The following is a 15,810-nucleotide window of genomic DNA, read 5'->3' on the forward strand; positions in this document are numbered from 1 at the left end:
ATCTCAGTTGCCATGGAACTGTGTGCGTTGAAACCAAGATGAAATGCAGCTGAAAGCTACAACACAAACAAGCAGGTGGATCTGGAGCTGAAACTGTTTCATCAGCTGCTGTTCGAAAAAAGTCAAGAATGGATTTTAAACCAAAAAACTGTAAAAAATTCTGTGAAAATTCAGAAAATTATCGATTTTAGCTTCTCAAACATGTTTAAAAAGATGTGACATTTACTGATTAATAGCTAAATTTATCTATTACTTCATAACTTATAAGCTACTGCAAATAATCCGTATTTGCATATATATATATATGAAATCCACTCTGAGCCGATAACTACACGTGGAAATGAAGTGTGTGTTCTTCTCGCTCACCTCTGCCTCTTGTGTGTATTTATACCATGTTGTATAAAGTCCTCATCTGATATTGATCATTCCATATGTTACCCCTCCATCATTTTATACATCCAAGTTTTTTATTCTTATTTAAGAAGACATTCCATCCAATGACAAGTGCTTTATTTTAAATCGTACTTTTAAAAATGTTAATGGCCGACTCACAAACACACACAAGTGAAGAATCCCCCCCCCCCCCCCATGTACCACAACCTCTGGAAGATGTGAGCCGTTTTGTAAAGTTGTGCTGAGAAGAGGAACAAGTTGTGTTTTGTAGTGAAGCCCCTGAGAGGAGGAGCAGGTAGATAGCGTTGCTTGTCAGTTTGTGCTGCATGTGTGTGTGTACGAGCGCGTGTGTATTTTTTTTTTTAAATGAATAACTTCTGCGCCGTTTCCGTCGACAGGAAGACGTGCTACATTTTTCAGTGCTGGTGATTATCGTCCTGGTTTTCCCCATTTTGACTGTAAAGATACTTGATATTACCTAATATTATTAATACGATTATTATTATGATTATTATCCTGCAGTCCTTTTTATGGGCTTGTGTTTTTCTATCTGTGGTTGATGTGTAATATTAATATCCTCATTGAATAAAAAAGACTTCTTAACTCAGGTTTCCTGTTGTGTTACTGCAGCAGACACACAACTCCACACGCTGGGATCGGGCTCGTTACTGGAGCCACTCTGGTGAAAAGAATCTTCTCCATCGATTCCTCTGTTTTCATGCTTATTCATACTGTCGTGAACACATCTACATGCCAACATACTAACTCGCACAAGCGCAGACACACACACGCCAGATGGATGCAACACATGCACACTGGCAGTGCAACATTCGCTCCTTTCCGGCAGTGGACTAGTGTCGGATTTCCATAATGAAATCTGCCAGAATGTTGGTCAATCCCAAATGACCTGCAGGGCTGCAGCAAGCACCACGTGTGCGTTTGTGCGTTTGTGCGAGGAAACAATTGTAGAATTGTGTGTCTGAGTCCATGCACAGGCTTTTTTCTTTTTATAAAAATGTTTTTTGTTGATTCAGATATCAATTAGAGCATGATTCATGTAGGTTAATGTGGATTCATTGTGCAGATACTCACTGGGGTTTGTGTGTGTGTGTGAAAGTATAGTGCACGGCCAGGATGTCATGAGGTCATCTTTTCTTCTCCGATATGTCAGTTTGTCGATTTTGTTTTGTTTTTGTGTTTGTTTCGGCATGTATGGATGCACGTGTGCGTGTGTCTGTTTGTATTTGTGCATGTGTGTGTGTGTCTGTTTGTATTTGTGCGTGTGCTGATTCTGTGGAGCATTGAGCTGTGTGATGAGGCTGTAGAGGCAGTGGGGGGTACAGATGGTGTACTGAGGCCTGAGGACAGTCGGTCTGTCCGTGACTCACACTCAGCAAGCCAGCAGCTCTCTCTCTCTATCGCTCTCTCTCTCTCTCTCTCATTTTGGTGGCCCAGAAAGCCTAACACAACAAGTGTGTATGCGTGTGTGCGACTGTGGGAGGCAACAGAAAATGCGGACGTAGCTGTACGCACGTGTCTATTTTTGTGACTTTGTTCCCGTGTATATGCTTTTATCGCTCCTGTGTGCACATCTTTCCGTGTATGTGTGTTTGTTAGTGTGTGTGTGTGTGTGTGTGTGTGTCTCTGATGTCCTTTTCCAGACTGATTTACCGCCACGGAGCAGCACAAAGGTCTTTTGTCCGCGGCTTCACTTTTATCTTCCGCTCTGTGTCACTATCCCTCTACCTACTGTCATCTCACCCGGCTCCTCCAGGACCTTTACACATGGAGGAAGAGGATTTGGAGCTTTGGAGCTTATATACTGATTTTCCTCCAGCTCTGGGTTTCCTGAGTGACGGATTAGGATGCAAGAGGGTCACAGGGATCATTTCACTCTCAGTCGGGTTGATGTAGGAGCTGATTCTCCCCAAAATCAAGTATTGATCCCTTTATAGCATGAAAGATTGTCAAAATACAGCTCTCTATACAGGGATTGGTTATAATGACAATGCACCCACCCATCAAAGAGTCTGTATCAGGGTTCATTCCTGAAATGGAAAGTGTTAAACACTTCAAGGGCTTCACCAATTATGAAAAAGGAGCTAAAGTGCTGGTTTCGTATTCCCTCGGCGAAATGGTTGTGAACATTTTCAGCCTCAGTAAATTAAATTCGGTCTCATAAGGGCTTATTAAGGCCATGTTACAAATCCAGTCATTTGTGGAACCACCAGGCGCAGACCTTGCGGTGCAGAACCCTTTGGATCCCCGACGATAACCGGCCTTAATGTGCCAGGCAGCTGTCTGCCGCCTCAGCCGGGGGGGGCGGCCGCTGACATTTGTCGGCTGCTGCACGGAGTCAGGAGCTGTCGGTTTGAATGCTTGTTTCTATTAAGAGGTCTGTGGCGAGAAGGTACTTTCATCTCTTAAGAAGCGGGTGAAATTCGCCTAAAACGCCTGTTTGAGGACACCCAAATTATATTGAAAGCTGTTCTTGAACCATTTGCAGTACATGCATGATATTGGTCTCTTTTGAAAGGTAACATTCTGATCTTCCCCCCCAACAGATCAGAATCACTCTAAGTGCTACTGGCATTGAGTAATAGCAGTTGGCACACAGTGAGGTGGAAGGTTTTTATTTTCGCCTGAATATTTTTGGTAAACAGATGCCTGCTAGATGACTCTAGCTGGGACTTATGAGCTGGAAAACACACTGGGACCCTAGCATGAAGCCTTGACTAGCCCAAGTTCAAATTTGTTAACAATACCACAGAAAATGTTGATATCCAGAGAGCTGCTTTGTTTACTTGCTAACAGAAGTTATAACGGAAAATAAGTCAAAGTTGGCACGTGGCTGCTGGCTACTCTGAGATTACGCATCAGCTGACTGTGGCTATTCTTTGATGAAATAGTGTGTTATGGAGTGATTGTGTTACTGGATTGGATCGTCTGGACCTTTGGCAATGTACCAACACCGTTTTTGTTGGAATGTTATCGACCTGTGGATTAATATGATGCTTCATAGGTGAATGTTGTTGACTATCTTAATTTTTTTTGAATGTAAGTTGCCTGACTGTTACGCTGATTGTACCGGGTGTGGTGATTGGATCTTGATATGGTTTACTTCAGTGGAATCAGAAGAATCTTAGCTTTCTAACGATATGCATTAGTACCTAGCTGTACGACGCAATTCTGTAAATAACAATGTTTGACGCTGATCAGTAAAACAGCGCCTGCTAGGCGGCCGTGGGAGGGGTGTTTGCTACTTAGTTAAAAAAAAGGAAAATATCTACATTTGATTATTTCTGATGTGTGCAAACACACTGAGGCAGCTGTAGATTTCCCTGAGCGCTACTCTCAGGATGTGTGGCCTCGTGGTCGGTCTGTAACACGCAGGCTGGAGGTGATAAATGTCTCACCAGGCCACAGGTTACACAGTTACAGCCCAGCAGGGACTCTGAGTTTTACAGGGTTGTCTCCACCTCACAGAGCTGCTGCTGCTGCTGATTTAAACGGACTTGAATTTTTTCCGACCACACTGATTCCCTCGATGGTCTTGACATGCTCCATTTCTATTTTCTCACCTGAACCCGAGCGGGGGGGTCAACTCGTAACTCTGGGAGTCGGCAGCCATGTCGGCAGCTCTGCGAGGCCGGAGCAGTGCTGTAGGCAAAAAGCTGATTTAACCATAGACTGTTCATAAAGATGGACGACATCTCAGCTTTCCATAAGTGAAGCCAAAGCATCTCGAATGCCACCTGATGGCTAACCGCAGTCTAGGTCATTAATTCCACCTCCTCCATGTTAGTGGATGGGCTCAAAACGAAAGTTCTTCCCCTTGGACCAACATAAAACATTACTTCAATTGGAAACACACCAATTAATCAAGTTTTTCTGATTGAATTCATCCAATGTTTTATGATAACTCATTAACTTTCATGTGTGTGCTCTTGCAGAGTATTGAACATCACGAGTCTCTGCAGGGACGTGAATATCTGTAACACATCTCACAGCAGTCAATCTAGTAATTATATTTAAAGACTTTCACTCAATACAAAGTCGACCTTCGTGTGGTGCAAGAGGAGAATTCAGCGTAAATCAAATCAATTATGATTAATCCTCTTGGGGCCGTGAAATATAAAAGCAATCCATGTAAGAAGTGATAAGATATTTTTCATTCTGGACCAAAGTGACTCACATTCCCATCACTAGGAGCTGAAACTGAGCCATAATTGTGCTGTAGGCAAAAAGATGATTTAACCATAGACTGTTCATAAAGATGGACGACATCTCAGCTTTCCATAACTGAAGCCAAAGCGCCATGTTAGTCAACAGGTGGCCTTTGAGCCACCTGTTAGTGTCTAGGTCATTAATTCCACTTCCTCCATGTTAGTGGGTGAGATCAAAACAAAAGTTCTTCCCCTTGGTCCAACATAAAACATTACTTTAATTGGTAAAGCCCGCTCCCAGAGCTGGTTTTCATTATATCTGCCTCGTGTTAAGATTAACTTGGGGAAGACAGCTTTCTGTTATAAGGCACCCTACATTTGGAATGAGGTCCAAAAATCTTTAAGGTTGTGCTCATTTGTTTCATTGACGGAGTTCTTGAGTCTGGTCTCATGTACAGCTGACTTCTCCTGCAGTGATTGTAACTGCTAGTTGACATGGCCATAGTATTTTATACTGACGAATTGTTTTATACCTTGTATTACTGTATATATATATATATGCATATTTATTTCATTCTTATTTATTCAATGTATTAACTCTTCAATGTATCAACTTTTTATTGTACCCTCGGCACCATTGTAAATGAGGGTCTTGTCCCTCAATGTGTTTTCCGAGGCTTAAATAAATATTCAATCAATCAATCAATACACCAATTGATTAAGTTTTTCTGATTAAATTCAGCCAAGGTTTTATAACTCATTAACTTTCATTTGTGTGCTCTTGCAGAGTATTGAACAACACAAGTCTCTGCAGGGACATGAATACCTGTAACACATCTCACAGCAGTCAATCTACTAATTATATTTAAAGAATTTCCCTCAATACAAACTTCAACCTTGATGTGGTGCAAGAGGAGAATTCAGCGGAAATCAAATCAACTATGATTAATCCTCTTGGGGCCGTGAAATATAAAAGCAATCCATGTAAGAAGTGATAAGATATTTTTCCTTCTGGACCAAAGTGATTCACGTTCCCATCACTAGGAGCTGAAACTGAGCCATAATTTCAAAAAAGATAAAAATACATGGCTGAAAATCTGCAAATAGGGATGCTTCTAAAAAAATCCTCGAGTCCTGACTTTCATGTGACAGCGAGAGAAACACTCCACCAGGCAGAGGATGAATTCAAGTCTCTCACTCGGCTCCTCCAATTATACTTCATGTGTCTGTCTCCTCCAGCTCTGACAGTCGAGGAGATAAAGCAGGAAATGGAAAACTTCTCCTGCAACATATTCACATATTCCCCATGAACGTACACAACAACGCACTCAAAGATGTATTATATATGAAGACAAACAATCCTCCTGCACACGCACACACACATAATCATGTAACGATTTGCATACACAGACACACACTCCCATCCCTTCTTGTCCCCCCCGAGCTGTTTGTCTGCATGCAGAGATTCGGTGCAGGGTCTTTGAGCTTCAGTGGGCTGATGTGGCCGTGGCCTCACACATGCATGAGTACGACTTTACAGTACGTGGCTTCAACCCCCTAGAGGCGCAGCCATGGGTAGTAACACACTGACACAGTTATCAGACCAGACTAATTGGGTGTGCGACTCTGTGCGTGTACACGTGTGCACTGGGAACCTTTATAAATGCATGTGTGTGTGTGTGTACAGGCATGTTAAATGGTAAATGGTATTTATATTGCGCTTTTATGGGGACTTGTCTTCATTATGGGGACAAAAAGCAAGTAAGTCATTATATTTTAAGGGGAAGACATGTTTTAAGGTTTGGTTAAGGTTAAGGTTAGGAAAAGGGTCAGTAGTTACTATGGTAAAGGTTACTAGTCTCCAAGAAATCAATGTAAGTCACTGCAATGTCCCTTGTAGTCATGGAGACACGACCGTGTGTGTGTTGGGGTGTGTGTGCGTGTGTGTGTGTGTGTGTGTGTTACCCTTTCATGTATTTCCCGGGAACCCTGTATACAGTACAGGGCTGTCTGTTCTCCTTCACTGCCCCCTCATCTCTAAACCCTCTCCAAGGTGGATTCAAGATATTGTGCGGTTGTGTGTGTGTGTGTGTGTGTGTGTGTGTGTGTGTGTGTGTGTGTGTGTGTGTGTGTGTGTGTGTGTGTCTGTGTGTGCACATACAACCATCTGCTTTAGTATGTTGTGTCCTGTCACGCATCGATAACGATCGCTCATGAAACATGATCACCTCTGTCCCTGTGCACCGTCGTACCTCTGCTCCTGTTCATCTTCTCAAGTTTTATAAATACACCCCCTCCCCTTGCCGGAATAATAAAAACTGTCAGATGTGTCAGAGTGTTTCTGTGGAAGCTCTTGGCAGAGGATCACGCTCTCTCACAACCGTCTGACCCACTTTTCACTCCTCACATCCCCACAGTTAAGATGCTGAGGGATATTTATGCTTTAAAATATACCAAAAGAAAAACACAAACATTTAGCCAAGTCTGCAAAGCAAAGCTGCAAAGCAAAGTTTCCCTGTCACAAACAAACGCTACGCTTCATCAAATCTGCAAATAAAAACGCCTGCACGTATATAACGAAGCTTGCACGAGTGTTCATCCCAATGAGCAAAAAAAAATTAAGTATGAAATTAAAGAAAAGACAGTCTCATCGTTAATCCAGTCTAAATCAGTCGGCCTGGGAGCGTGGATGTAATGAGTAAATCAAAGCGCAGCTCCTCTGTGCTTGTGCCCGGGATCCATCCCATTTCATATCAGCTGCAAGCAGAGGAGCTGAGACAAAGATTGCATTTGAATACAACTAAATGTGTCGCACTTTTTTCCTTGTAGGCATCACATCAGGAGAAGTGAATGAGGGTATTGGTTTGCTGCAGAGACAAAGAGGGAACCAGAAAGCATACAGCACAAGGAGGAAGGATGGGAAGGAAACCAGTTATGAAGAAAAGGAAGAAGATGAGAAGAAGAGAGGAGATGGATGTGGCGCACAGACGAAATAATGATCAAAAGTGTGATGCACGAAGTATGACATGGATGCATGGGCGAGAATTAAAGAGGGATGATGGAACAAATGAAGGGGAAAGAAAAACATTGAGGCAAACGGGACAAGAGAGGAAGGAGTGGGAGGAACAAACGAGGGGATAAGGAAACAAATGTCTGGCACAAGGAGGGACGAGAGAAACGGAAAGGGGGATAGATTTAAAGAGAAATGCAGGAGGGAATAAAAACAAGAGGCAATAACAAGGAAAGAGCAAGTGGGCGTTTAGATGTATGAACCGAAACAGCAGGAGCCAAGGAGCAATGAACGTGTATGAATAAAGGTGGGAGAAGCTAAATGGGGATGAATGGAAGAAATGAGAAACTGTAAGGAAATCGGAAAAGAAAGAGAAATGGAAGCGAGAGAACAGAAGTGGCTGCATGAATTGGGCGAAAGAGAGAAATAAAAGAGCTGCCACTCCGCCGTGACTCCCAGTCGGGTCCTGTGATGGATCACTGGCTTCACCACGATTCTCACTGACCTGCATTAAACTAACCAATTAACACGTTGTCACATCTGAGGCCAACTGGATCCACCTCCGAGAGGTGGAGGCCGCTGATATCATGGTGATGGTGTGTGAGAGAGAGAGAGAGAGAGAGAGAGAGAGAGAGAGAGAGAGAGAGAGAGAGAGAGAGAGAGAGAGAGAGAGAGAGAGAGAGAGAGAGAGAGAGAGAGAGAGAGAGAGAGAGAGAGAGATTTTTTTTGATTTTTGAAAAATAACTTTATTAGGTACTATTTTTTAAACAATACACATTGAAACACCTAATAAGTTATTTTAAAATACACATTTGGCCATAAATAAATAAATAAAAGAAATCACACAAGATAATCAGCATAAACAAGTTCTTGATTTGTCACAGAACATAAAACATCTTGAAAACACCACAGATCGTTAAAAGAGTCCAGGTCACCTGCTGCTTTATAAAAAACGAAATCAACCAATATTCTGGATTTTATCATGTTGACACAGACAGGGACCGACTCAATGTGGACGTCTTGCTCTACCTTCCTCTTCCTGGTTATATACACGGCCATCTTAGCCTGCCCTAAAACAAAGTTTAAAAGCTGGCTTTTGTGTTTTTGTTGGCGAGTGTATTTAAAACCATAAATAAAACCCTGCTTGTTGAAAACCTCTTTAAAACTGGTAAAAACAACTTGTAAAAACAGAAACAAACCAGAGAGACGGTGACACTCATAAAAACAGTGAAAGAGAGTTTCCTTTTCATCACAAAATGGGCATTTGTCTTCCACTGTGTTCTTGATTATTGATAAGAAAGTGTTCACCGCCATGATGCCGTGGAGCAACCTCCACTGGAGGTCTCCGTGTCTCTTGCTCAGTGGAGGTTTATACAACGACCTCCACTCAGGTCCGGTTTCCTGGGCTCCAGTAAAGTAGCTCCTCCAAGGAGTGTCTCTCCGTCCGTCCAGTTTTTTAATGTTAAGTGTTTTTACCAATAGTTTGTATAGGTTTTTTCCGGAAGCTCCCTCCAGGGAGACCGGGCGAGCCGGCTGTATCAGAGGTCCAGAACATTCCTTTAAATCCAGTGCCAGAAAAGAGGCGGGGAAAGGGTCCTCAACATTGGGAGAAATGGACCCATCTTTAAAGGAGTTTAAAAGCAAGATGTCTTGATCTGTGAGTCTTGTCTTCCAGTGGTCCAGCACCCTCTTCATAGTTCGCTCTGATCTGGTCCCCAGTTTGTTGGTCAGCCCTGTGGGATCTTCTAGTTCAGGACCAGTTAGCTCCACCACCTGGCCCAGCGTAGAGATCCCGGCAGCCTGCAGCAGTCTGGAGAGGGTGCCTTGTGCCCAGCGGGGGGGATCTAGAATGGTCCCATACAGGACAGGCTCCTGCAGCAGCCAGTGCAGGGAGTCCCCCTGTAACCTTCGCTCTTTTTTTAAAAGGTTCCAGACTTTAAACACACTCTTATAAAAACCAGGAAGAGATGGTGAGACTGTGTTGTTATTGCTCATTAAAAACAGGCTAAAATCTAGACCTAGGCTGTTAAAATGTTGCAGGATGCACCGGGATAGAGGTCTCCACAGAGCGTCCCTTGGCCCGGTCAGTAATCTTTGGACAAACTGAAGGCGGAAGGTAGCACCCCTGCTGGCCAGGTGGACCAGGCCCTGCCCCCCCTCCTCCGTAGGAAGGAAAAGGACACTCTGTGGGATCCAGTGCATCCTGCCCCAAAAGAAATCTATTAAAACCCGTTGTACCTCTGCCAGGAGAGAAGGTGGAGGATCAACACAGGCCAGCCGGTGCCACAGGGTAGATGAGACTAGGTTATTTATAATTAATGTCCGGCCTCTGTACGACATTTTTGGCAAAAGCCACTTCCATTTTTTTAATCTACCATTAACCTTTTGTAGGACATTGTCCCAATTCTTCCTCATGTGGGTCTCATCTCCCAGGAAGACTCCGAGGTATTGGAGTCCTCCTTTCTGCCAGGCCAGACCTCCAGGCAACCTGAGCCGATCCCCCAGCTTCTCTCCAACCATCAGAGCCTCGCTCTTCCCCCAGTTCACCTTTGCAGAAGAAATCAAATTAAAATCATTTACAGTATCAGATAAAAAATCAATGTCTTTTTGTGTATTCACAAGAACAATAAGATCATCTGCATACACAGATAATTTAAAAGATACACTGCACCGGGGGAAACACACGCCTTTTAAAACCTTCCTTAACCTATGGAGCAGAGGCTCGATGGCCAGAGAGTACAACATCCCAGAGAGAGAGCAGCCCTGCCTCACCCCTCTGTTAATGTCAAAAGGAGCACTCAGCCCCCCGTTTATTTTAAGAACACTCGCAATGTCTGTATAGAAGACCCGGATCATGGCTATAAAGCCTGGGTTGAACCCAAAAGCAGCCAGAGTCTGCCATAAGTACTGGTGTTCAACCCGGTCAAAAGCCTTTTCCTGGTCTATGGAAATAAGACCAGTCTCTATTGCCAATGAACTGGAGAGGTCCAAAACATCTCGAATCAAAGTGACATTGTCACTTATGAGCCTGCCGGGCACACAGTAAGTCTGGTCAGGGTGGATGACGGACGCCATTACCTCCCTTAGTCTGAGGGCCAGAGCTTTGGACAGGATTTTGTAATCCGTGCACAACAGAGAGACCGGCCTCCAGTTCTTTAGCTCTTGTAGGTCTCCCTTCTTCGGCAGCAGGGTGATGACGGCCCTCCTGCAGCTCAGAGGTAGCCTTCCGTTCTGTAAACTGTCATTTACTACCTCTAGCAGATCTTGTCCTACGATTTCCCAGAATGACTTAAAGAAATCAGCAGGAAGGCCGTCTATCCCCGGAGCTTTGCCGCTCTGCAGGCTCATAGTGGCTCTGTGCAGCTCTTCCTTTGTAATTTGTGCGGCTAGCTCCGTGTTGTTGCTCCTGCTTACCTGAGGGAGACCATTCAGAAAGCTGCTGTGCACATCTGGATTACTTGACCACTCACTCTTAAAGAGGTCTCTATAGAAACCGGTAGCACACTTCCTGATCTCAGACACGTCTGAGACTTCAGAGCCGCTACCCGTTCGTAAACAGTGAATGGTCTTCCTTTGCCCATTTTTCTGCTCCAGACCAAAGAAGAACTGGGAGGGGGCATCCATCTGCGAGATGTTCATAAACCGGGACCTGACCAGAGCTCCCTGTGCTGAAATGCCCAGCAGGTTGGCTATAGCCGACTTTTTGGTCTTGAGGGAGTCTAAATGCCCTCGATTTCCTGTAGAAGCTACTAAAGATTGTAATTCTTCTACCTGTCTCTCCAGATCTTTCATTGTCCGGGTTAAATCTCTACTGACATTGCGAGTGAACTGCTGGCAAAGTTGTTTTATTTTAGCTTTTCCAATGTCCCACCACTGCTGAATGCTACTGAAGGCAGGCCTGCTCTCTCTGTGGGAAAACCAAAACAACTTAAAAGCATTTCTAAAAGCCTGGTCATTTAAAAGAGCTGTGTTAAAATGCCAATAGGCGCTCTTTAAACGAACATTTCTAATAAAAACGGAGCAAGAGACTAAACAATGATCAGTAAAACCCACAGGCTGAATAAAACACCTTTTAAAAATATTTAAATGGTGTTTAAAACAATAGAGTCGATCCAGTCTAGCCAGGGATAAAACATTGTCTCTTGCATGGCTCCAGGTGTATTGCCTGTGATTACTGTTAAAAACCCTCCACACATCACAAAGTTCATGTGCCTCGGTTATCTGATTCAGCCTGAGACCTGATGCGGGATGTGGCTCTAAGTGATTCCTGTCCAAGGTGGGATTTTCTGTGCAGTTAAAATCACCTCCTAAAAACATAAAATCATCACCACTACAGTTTTTGACAGTCTCATCTAAAATGTTTAAAAGTGCCATCCTGTCCACTCTATTGGTGGGTGCATAGACATTTAAAAACACCAGCTTTATATTCTCATATTCAGCTTTTACTTTTAACAATACACCTGGAATAATCTCTTCTGCAATAAAAGAAAGTGGTAAAAAACTCCTGGCAAAAAGAATCCCCACCCCCCCACTGCAGCTGGACTTATGACTTAAAATCGCTTCTCCATTAAAAGCCCTCTTCCATTCACACTCAATGTCCTCGGTACTGTGGGTTTCTTGTAAAAACATAACATCTATCCTGTTAATGTCCATAAGTTTAAAAACAGCCGCTCTTCTAAAATCAGCTCTGGCTCCATTTACATTCAAAGTGCTGATTTTAAAATCACACATGGATAAAAGATAAAGAAAAACAGTCAGAAAACAGGTCAGTAAAAGAGAAGAGTAAAAAAACTTTCTAACACTCGTCATCATCAGTGACTATTTCGCAGTTAACCCTCAACATGAGTTTCCGGAGTCTGTAAATCTCCTGGTCTGTTATAAAACCATCGCTGCCTGTTTTCCTGGTGAGCGGTTTAGCGGACTTTAAAAATAGTTTTAAGTCAGGGAAATGATCCTTAAGTGATGGTAGCCTCTGGCCTTTAGTGGTTTGTAGGAATTTTTTGATGTCAGAGGGGGGGTATAGGCCCTGGGTGTCTACCTGAGAGGGGGGGGATACACACCCCTGGCTGGACCTCAGCCCACGGCTTGCTTTGCATGCTTTTGCACTGCTGTGCCCTGACCCTGAGTTTTTCCGTTTTTGTGTCATTTTAAACATTTCTTCATCACTCATGCCATCATCCATCTCAGTTTCATCTATATCAATTGGTTCTGGCTGGCTGTCGGTTTTTTTTCTTGCCTGCTCAGAAACACTGTTCACAGCGGGGGTTCCCCCCTCGACTCCCACCTCCGGGAGCGGACTCTCCGGGGCTTCGGAGGCTACCTCAGTCTCCAGCACCCCCCCCTCCACCAGAGGAGCGGGAGGCTCTGTCGGCGGAGCCCCGCCAACAGCAGCCTCGGGCTGGGTTGCTCGCGGAAGCTCCCCGCCAGTGGCAGCGGGGGCCGCTGCCTCAGCGGGAGCTGCCGCAGCGGTAGTGACGGCCGGAGTCGGAGCTGCCATAGCCGGGGCCGGGGCCGGGGCCGGGGCGGGGGCCGGGGCCGGGGCGGGGGCCGGGGCCGGGGCAGGGGCAGGGGCCGGGGCCGGAGCTGCCGCGGCCTCCGCCGCAGCTGCCGCGGCAGCCGGAGCTCGACGCGCTCCACCCTTCCCCGGGCAGGAGCGGGCCAGGTGCCCCTCCTGCCCGCACTCAAAACACTTCATATTTTCAGATGTCACAAAAATCACATAATTAAACCCCTCAATTTTAAACGAAAAAGACATGTTCATCTCCTTGGTGTTATCTTTGAGGACCATGTAAACTTGTCTCCGGTGACTCACTACGTGCCTCAGTTTGGGGGATTTGCTCCCCAGAGACACCATTTTTATTCCAGACACAATCTGGCCGTACCGGGACAATTCTTTGGCCAGAGTATCGTTTTTAATGAAGGGGGGTGCATTGGATATTATCACCCTCGTGGCTGGGTTTACAAGTGGGAGAACATGGTTAAAAGTCCCGTGGATCACCACTCCCTTCTCCACCACCTCGTTCACCTTTGTTGTGCTATCTAAAAACATGACAATAGCTCCGTTCATTCGGGAGGCCGACCTGACCGAGTCACAGCCGACCACCTCTCCCACAGCCAGCGCGGCTTCTGCCACACTGCATTCCACCGCGGGGATCAGTTTGATTGCATGTCGGCGAGTCAGACTCTCAAAGTCTGCTGCCACTGCCGCTGCCACAGGCATGCTGCCTGTTAGCACAGGCGCACACAGGCGCGCACACACTCACACACTCACACACTCACACAGCAAAACTAATCTAAACAAAAAAAAACACAACTAGAGAACTAAAGACAAAAACAGATAAACATACACCTAAATGATAAAGCTCAGTAAAGTTAAGTCTTAAACCCACAATACCTTTCACACTCACACACAGCTCTCAGCTCCACGCTCACTCCGCCATGACAGAGAGAGAGAGAGAGAGAGAGAGAGAGAGAGAGAGAGAGAGAGAGAGAGAGAGAGAGAGAGAGAAAGGGTGGTGTGGGAGTAGGGTTGCAAAATTCCGGAAATATTCAAAGTTGGAAACTTTCCATGGGAATTAACGGGAATTAACGGAATAAACTGGAAATGTTGTGGGTAATTATACTAACTGTATTTACCTTGTCATATACAGACATAAATATAATCATTTTGTTTTGTCATAGGCTGATTTGAGCCCTGAGGAAACTTTGGGCACTTGACTATATGCTTCTGCATGGTTGTGTCATTCTTAACATAGGTCTTTGCACAGTATTTGCAAATGTACACAGCCTTTCCTTCTACATTGGATGTGGTGAAATGTCTCCACACATGAGATAGTGCACGTGGCATTGTTCTGTAGAATAAGATGAGAAAAAAGTTTGTAAAAAAACACTAATGCAATGCCAGAGATATTAATAGTTAGCCAAACAATTGGAATCGTCTGTAAACATATTTTACAATTGATGGATAAATGAATGGAAATAGGCTAGATGAACAGATGAACAATCCTCAATCAGCATGCTAATATATTTTCCCGAGTAATATCATGGAAACTTACCTGACTAGTCCTGCACACTACAGCAGGCCTCAACAGCCCTGCTGTAGAGTGAAGGATGCTGGGAGTTATCTGTGCATGTGATGGAAGAATGCACAGTGGAGGGTTGAAACTCACTGTGCCAAGTGTGCTGCATTCCATACATCTTTAAAATAGAGTTTTGAATGATGTTTTTATTGCTCAGCGTTTAATTTGCGTAGTTTTTTTTTTTTTTTTTCAAAATTCCCTAAATTCCCAAGCTAAACTTCCCATGGAAGGTTTCCTGAAAGTTTCCGGAAATTTACCGGAAACTTTCCGCCCCTTTGCAACCCTAGGTGTGAGACGGATGAAAGTAGAAATGCACCTCCATTAGTGTGGACGTTTGCGGTGGCGGCCGAGCGACGGTCGGTGTTTAACTAATGAGGCCGGCGCTTTGCACATTCCCTCATTATTCGCCCCCGTGGATTTAAAGCCGCAGCAGTGATGTGCATTTATTCTGTGCCTGCTTAAAAAGACGAGGGGAGGATTAAGAGATCGGCATTTAAAGACGGGTTCAGGAGGAGACCAAGCGTTGGGCCTTCCATTATTCATGTCTGGTGTTGCGGCAGTTATCCCGGGCGCCACGGAGAGAACGTGCAGAGAAGAAGGAGACGAAGAGGAGGAAGAAGGACAAAGGGAAAAGATGAGAGGACAGAGGAGGTGTGGACGAGGTAAAAGGAAAAGAGGGTCAGAGAGACACATTGTCTTTTTGATGTACTTCGGTGAAACGGCTCATTACAAGCACAAGAATCTGCAGCTCCTACACACACACCCACACACAGACACACACGAACACGAGAGTGAATACAAAACCATCTGCAGCGACTGACATTATAAAACCCACAGCGACGGGCAGAGGCAGGTGAGACAGAGAACAGAGGGAGAGAGGAAGAAGAGAGGGAGGAGAAGAAGAAGGGAAACACTTTGGCATTTTTCTGGCCCAACGCACTGAGGGCATTCCAGCATGGAGGATACTCTTTTTACTGCACCTCCTCCAGGCCTCCGTTTGCCTTTCAGCTCACCACTTTGAGTCCCCCCCCACCCCTCACACCTCCCCTTGCTCCCCTTCTCTCTCTCTCTTATCCATTCACTTTCTCATCACCCCTTCCTCCCTCCCTCCCTTCCCTTGCTGAGGGTTTACACCCGCCTCCTCCTCCAAATTCCGCTCGCT

Source organism: Limanda limanda, chromosome 12 (genome assembly GCF_963576545.1).
Source record: "Limanda limanda chromosome 12, fLimLim1.1, whole genome shotgun sequence".
Classification (NCBI taxonomy): Eukaryota; Metazoa; Chordata; class Actinopteri; order Pleuronectiformes; family Pleuronectidae; genus Limanda; species Limanda limanda.